The following is a 7,834-nucleotide window of genomic DNA, read 5'->3' as shown; positions in this document are numbered from 1 at the left end:
CCTTTAGCTATGCCTTCTTACTAAACAATGGAGCAATATCTTGGTGCAATAAGAAACAATCATGTATAGCTCTATCAATAATGGAACCTGAGTTTGTAGCATTTTCAGTTATTGTGCAAGAAGCTATTTGGTTAAAGAGATTTTTGGTACACTTAGGAATTTCTGATAGTGCTGTTGAACCTATGACTATTTATTGTGATAGTCAAGCAGAAATAACTTATACAAAAGATCCCAAGTATCATGGTAAAACCAAACACATTGACATCAAGCATAACTTTGTTAAGGATATGGTTGCACACATAGAAGTGAACATGAAGTATATTTCTACGCATGAGATGACAGTAAATCTATTTACTAAGCTTATAATAAAAGATGTTTTCTATAGGTATGTAAAATCATTAGGATTGCTTAAATGTTAAATGTACTAGTACATTTTTTTATTGTAACACCCTTACAAGGTCTACAATATAACCGAGCAAGAAATGCCATATTCTGTGTCGCAGCACCTTATCTTATCTTGTTTTATTCCATATTAATTTTTAATCCCATTTTAATTTATAATTCGGCTTATTTTATTTGGGGAAACTGGCGGAGTTTCTCTTGTTTTATTCACATTTGACGTATTATACTATTTATCTGTTTGAAAATATTTCATATCAACTCATATACTTTTATCATCATCTCAAATTCAAATCATGTAACTATCACCATACATATCCATTCATGGTCAATTCATATAGGAAGTACTCAAATTTCATTAATTTTTACATCAATGTACAATTTATCACAAAAATTTATAATTTACACCATATGCAAATTCAATTACATAAATTCAAGATTTACATTACAACTTCAGGACTAATTACAATGAACAAACACAAACTACACTAATATGGTACATGCGGGCCCTACCGAAATGCACTGCAATGAGGAGGTGACACTAGACACAAGTGTAGATCTGAACTCCCAAAATCCCAGTCGGATGTCTATTGACTTTATCCTTATCTCCAATACCTACGCATGGAAAACAATCCAATGCACTAAGTATTTCTGCTTAGTGGTGTAATAATATAATGGAAATATAATATACAAGTAGAATTAAAATTTCAAGATTATAGTACTTATAAGGAAAATGCATATTTAATAAATTATGAATTGATTTAAGGCTATTTAAGATTTATGATATCAACTCTTTCTATTATTTTATTGGTTGATCCTATAATGATTTTAGACATCTTTTTTTTCATTTTTGTTAATCTTTGGGTACATTTATTCTATTGGGATCTTTCTTTTCCTTCATCTTGATATTTAATTGCCTTACTTCATTTCAATACATAATTAATCTCAGTAATACTTTTCGATGCCCAAGTAATCTATGACAGACTGATTGGATTGGAAACACGGGTTACTGAGCACTGGATACCGCAGTGTCTCGAGCCGTCATACCATGAGACATAGAATGTCAACCATGTATGCAAAATGGCTAGAACCCATAATATCAACAGAATGACTTAAAAGTCATAAACGGGTGGCATAAAGCCGAATGTAACAGAATGGTACACAAGCCATATATAACAGAATGGCATAAAAGCCCTAAACAGCACTGCTAAACATATCGGTCCCTTTTTGGCATGCCAATCTATCCAAACCATACAAACATGTCTAGGCCTACATGGGTACTTAGTGTTTTTGAGCATCCATAGTTCATACATTATCATCACATTTTATATTCATGCTTTATAGCATTTTGAGTTTCAATCATGTTAGGAACATGGGTCCCAAATACATATTTATATTACATTTATGTTCAATGATTCATTGGCATTAAATACCAATCATATTTCAATTTGTTGTAAGTGTACCTCATAAATTCCAGAATTTCAGTCTTGACTTCACTCTCATTTTAGGTCAAGCTACAGTGGTAATTTGACCACACTTTCTTCATGAAAGTTGTTCCTTATTGTTTTAAGTTTAATTTCCTTTTTGAATAATCTAATTTGGAGTTTTCTAGCTCTAGTTATGGACAATTTATCAAGTATTGGTTCAGTAACCAATACTATTCTAGAACAAGGCAGATTTTGGAACTCAACTTTGTTAAGCTATTTGGACTAGTTGTAGCCATAATTTGGCCTAGTGTTCTTCATATGAGTTCTTTCCCTGTGTCTCATGAAGGAGCAGAAGCATGAAAAACACAAGTTTAGATCATTGAAATTCAAAATTTTTCTTCTTGGGTCACATGCATCATGCAAGATTTATTTTTGTCTATTTGATTTCAATGATAAACAGCATATTAGAACTCTTTTAATATATTTTTGGATCTACATTTGCCATTTAAGATTTTAGAATTAACAGATTAATCCATTAGAACCCTAGATTAGATCAAGAATAAGTGCACTAACCTTTTGATGCACTGCAGTGTGTTTGGCACCTTTGGGATGCGTCTTTAGGACACCAGATGTTGTCCCTCTAGCTTGTCCACACCAAGATCACCTATGGCAACTCTTGAACAGCTTCTAAATCTTTTTCTATGAATTATAAAATCAAGTTTTGCCTTTTGAGAGATTACAGATGTAAACAGGACACTTGAAATAATTTCTAGTATTTTTAATTCAAGATATTGTTTGCTAATCTCTTTGAATTGATGAGAGATGAAGAAGAAGAGAAGGGAGAGCAGCCAAGGGTGGCGGCACAAAGAGATGAATGGCAGCTTATATTTTTGTTCTTTCATCCTTACACTTATATAGCTAGGTCACCACTTAAAACCCTTGCCACATGTCACCTTCTGATTGACTCTAGGTTTAATTGACCCAATCACATTGTACCAAGTGTCAAACCTATATTTAATCTTGACTTTGATCATCTTACATGATTAAAAGACATTTGGCAAGCTTATGTGTAGTGCCATGTGTCACCATCTCATGGTGCCACATGTCACCCTGTGAAATGACCAAAATACCCCCGTGTCTTAATTTTGAGTTCTCAATCCAAAATAATTATTTCTCTTCTTCTAATCAATTTATATCAAATATAAATTAATTAATTAATTTCTATTAATTAATTTCTCATTAATTAAATTTATATTTAAATACTTTAAATATAAATTTAACTTATACTATACATCTAATAACCTATATTTGGTTTCAAGCCATGTTAGGGACTTTGCAATCTAATTGCAAACCAAACCTATTTAATTAATCAATTAAACTCTTTAATTAATTAATTAATTAAATCATATTTAATTTGGTAATTACTTTTGTATATGTGTGACTTACTAGGCTCATCACTAATTAGTAATGAGATATGATATCAACTCTTAATATCATCAGAACTCTTTCTTACCATAAATTATTTCTCTAAATCATTTTATGCACCTCATAGACCATGATTAACACCTAGCATAGCATGTCATAGCCACCCAATTAGTAATAAGGTTTACCTTAAATGAACCTATAATCATATGTTACCATGCACTAGAATCTCTCTGTTACAAAATCTCAATTTGAGCTGGAGTCATGGTTTATGTCAAATCCCATTTTCTATGAATATTATGTTCTCTTTTAATTCCAGTTCTTGATTAAAAAGATTTTCTCATCAGAAACTCTTTTCTGATTAAATCTATCTGTCCTGGCTAGGAACTTGAAACATCAAGAATAATTAAATGAACATGAGATTTTATCCCTATTTACTTAGTGGAACAGATTCCATCTTGATCAACACCTACCTCCATATATAACTAGTAGGAGCTAACATATGCCCATATACCCATGCACAGTACAAGTATGAAAGCAGTATCAAACTCAAACCACCTATATATAAGATAACTGTGCTATCTTAGGTCTAAAGATTATATGCACTGATATGATTTATGACAATACATTGACAAGAGTAAACTCCATGTGCTCGTCATAAATGTCACTAGTTTGGCCTACTTATCATGTATAAGTGCCTATCATGTTTGTTATATAGCATGAGACTCACCATTCCATCTTATTTATATCTCATATAAATAACTTGGGAACAAACATGATTACAATCTTTCTGGATAAGTCATGTCGTTATTGTGAAGTATCCTCAATTGTGAACCTATTTATGATACTTTGTGCTAGAAATACTGTCATTTATATTCTTAACAACTTAAGAATAATATTTCTAACAAAATATCAATGGATCTTTTCTATTACACATAAATATATTATGTAAACAGAAAAGTGAAAATGCCTTTTATTAATAAAATATATACAAGATACATACTAAATGATATGCTCTAGGGCATACTAGTAACATCTCATGGTTACATAGGTTCAAGAATCACTAAATTTGAGGTTGTATAGGGTAAGTTATGGCTAATTAACCAACCCTGACTCCTGGATCTTGTAACTCTAGGATTTCAGGTTCTAATATTTAAAGGTCTTACACTCAAAATTTGAGTAAGGTTTCTAAATCAAAGTTGTAGCTCTATTTCTTATGTTTTCAGATCAGTTTGGTTGATTCCAGTTGAAGTTTCCTAGTGGAAGTTATAGTCTATTTATCATTCGGGTGTCAAATGGCACATATGTCCAGGTGTAGGAATTCCATGTTAGAATTCCCTGATTTCTCCTAGCAATTTCCCTAAGCTGAATTTAGTTTTGGGTTCTGGTGAAAACATCAAAGTTATAGTTTTATATGTTATGAACATTTTGGCTTTTGAATCACTGCATTTGCAGTTTTGTAGACTGAGTTATGACATTTTTGCCATAACTAGTCGGATGGCCTAAAGTCCAAAATTTTCAAGTCAGGTTTGGTTTTGACAGGTTTGATGGACTAATTTTGCTTGGCAATTTGACTGAGTTAGGTTCAGAATTAGGGTTCCTGATCTTCATGAAAAATGTTCTACTATTCTAAGCTTTTCATAGGTTCAAGAATCAGGTCATTTGGAGCTTTCTACAATGAGTTTTGCCTATTTGAACATTTACTATTCATATGGTCATTTCTACAGGTTCAGATTAGATCAATCCGGATTCAAGCCAATTTTAGGGCAATTCGTGGTCAGTTTCTAGGCAAAGTCTCTTCAAGAAATTTGTGGCTTTAGGTCTTAAGTTTCATCTCCAATTGGCCTCACACCAATTGAAGATGTCTGGCTCTATTTATGGCCATATAAATGCACTGGACTCAAGGTTCAAAAATCCCTGCATGGAAACAACACTTTCAATACAACAATTCAACACTACTGCCAACTTCAAAACTCAACCAATTCTCATCAAATGATCAATAATTGACCTTAACAATCTCAATTGAGCATCATAACATCAATTTCCCCAAATTTGTTCAAAACTCTAACTTCAAAATCACAATCTCATACCACACATGCAATTTAACTATCTTTTCATATTTATCACATCACCAAGGTTAGAACTCAAGTTTAAATCCCATTAAACACATCAAACCCTCCATGTACCTAGGCTGGCTGAAATTCCTCCCATATATACACACACAATTTTATCATTTCTTCTTACTATTTTCATGCTTAGGACTCAAATTCAAGAATTAAAGAAGAAAGTAGAGTGAAATAAGCACTAACCTTTATTGATCAATCTTCCCTCTTGCCAAAACTTCACTTTCTCTTCTCCTTGTTGCTACTAATCTCTTAAGCAAGGTCTAAAATTAAGTTTAAAATTAAGTTTTTATTTTGGGGACTAGAGTTTTTATGGTGAGAATTGATGAAAATTCAAGCTTGGAAGAAGATGAAAATGGCGGAAGAAACTAAGAAACGTGGTTCAGCTAAGGGTGTTCAAAGGAAGAAGATGAGGTTTTCTTTAGTCAAATTTGTCTTATGTTAAGTATTTATCTTCATGTAATTGAGTTCAATTTTTAATTATGTCATTATGTCATCATGCTTGGTCATGCTTATGTCATAAATGGGAATTAAATTTCATTAATTCCATTCCATGTTCCTTCTTAAATTTTTTATACATACTTTATGATTTTAATTCAACTTTCAATGTTTTAATCTCTCTCATTTTAGTTGACGTTTAGGTTAAAATTCATCTCTGATGGTGAAATAACCAAAATGCCCTTCATAGCTTTCATCACATCATAATTGCCTTTATCAATTGGCATTAAAGTTTCTTGCATTTTGTTGACATTTTATTGTCATTTAAACCTCATAAATCCTTCAATTAAGTCCCAATTAATTATCTCACAGGGTTTCCTATAAGTCTGGGGTTGGCAACTGTATTCATAGTCGTTTCCCAATAGGGTTACCCATTACCGGAACTTCGGCTCCTTTAACCCAATTGCATTTCATTTCTTTGATTTCTCTTTGATTTTACTTAACTATTATTTAATTTATTTATGGTTCCTTATTCTAGTTTAAGTATAGTTCCAGATATTCTAACTAGTCGAACCGACATTAGTCACCGGAACAGTAAAATGTACGGACTACCTAAAACGAGGATGTCACATTTATGTTCATGTAAGACACATAATTATGGTAATGTTATTAGCACCTAATTGTAATTTGTTACAAAATATACATACATATTTTTATTTATGTTCAAAGACATAATTTTTTTTACTATAAGTAATATGTCGGACAGATAAAAAGACTAGCCTTTCACACAAGCAATCGCCTTTATTGACTAAAGAGAAAATGAAGATGAGATAGTTATAAGTTTTATATTATCTGTGAGATAATATTGAGCTCAAAACTTATAACGCACAAAGTCATCTCGAAAAGTCGAGATCATTGGGTCATCGTAATAAGTACATTGACATCATGTGAAAAAATCACATTATTTGTCTTGAATGCCAAATGTGAGTTTTGAATGAACAGAGTAGATAAGGAAACTCAAGTTTGGGAATTAGGAGTACCTAAATTATCATCTATACGGTATCTAGAGTAAAGACATACACTACGTAAGAAAGGAGTTGATATTGTAACATGTGATTCATACCACACGTGCTAGTGTCCAACGAGGGAAATCTCTGCTTGCAATTGAGTGAGACCCTAAAAGATTATGAGTAATCTTTGCTCGTGCTCTTATGACTCCGATTTGTTACTTGAGACTTATTTTAATGTTTGCTATCTTAGGGTGTTGCCAAAGGACTATGGAAGATACGGTCTAGTGGGACATTCCTAAAAAAGTGAGTCAAATTAAGGTTGAAGCATCGGGAGAAGAGGAAGATCATTGAGTACTATCTTATTAAGTTTGTGTTCATAGACCGGTCAATTCTATTTATCAATGGATATGATATAATTATGAACTCAAAATAAATCTAATGAGATCAGAAGAGATGTAAATGTGATATAATGATCTAAGGTACTGCATACTGCATCTACTCCATTTTCACCATTTGAGGAGCTATATTATCCTAACGTTTATATATAGCACTTGAGCTCTCGAAGTATGCACTGGTCACACGGTCTATTTGTTAAGTATGAAGATTGCAGTAATCAAGAAAAAAAGCTAATCCCATTATGAGTGAGTGGGAGATGAAGGCATGAACACCTATGATGGGCTCTATTTAAGTAAGCCCAAAATATAAAACTTAGAACTTTATTATTATAAGAGCTCATTATAAGTGAATTTCCTATTGGAATGAGAATTAGCAATTATCTCTATTTCTACAACGTGAAGTATTACAATAGGATGCTATAAATTAACACAAAATAGGAGAATAGAGTCATGTATAAATAAAAGAAAAAGAGCAAAAAAATAGATCGGCATTCTTTGGCATAATTTCAATGACACAAAGGAGAGAAAAATGGTTTTTTCTTTGTGTTTCTACATTAGTATTTTTTCCTTGGTGTGATTTTGGTCTTATCAAGGTACTTTTATCAAGTGATTTATTATCT

Source organism: Hevea brasiliensis, chromosome 11 (genome assembly GCF_030052815.1).
Source record: "Hevea brasiliensis isolate MT/VB/25A 57/8 chromosome 11, ASM3005281v1, whole genome shotgun sequence".
Classification (NCBI taxonomy): domain Eukaryota; kingdom Viridiplantae; phylum Streptophyta; class Magnoliopsida; order Malpighiales; family Euphorbiaceae; genus Hevea; species Hevea brasiliensis.
This window is presented reverse-complemented; position numbering follows the sequence as displayed.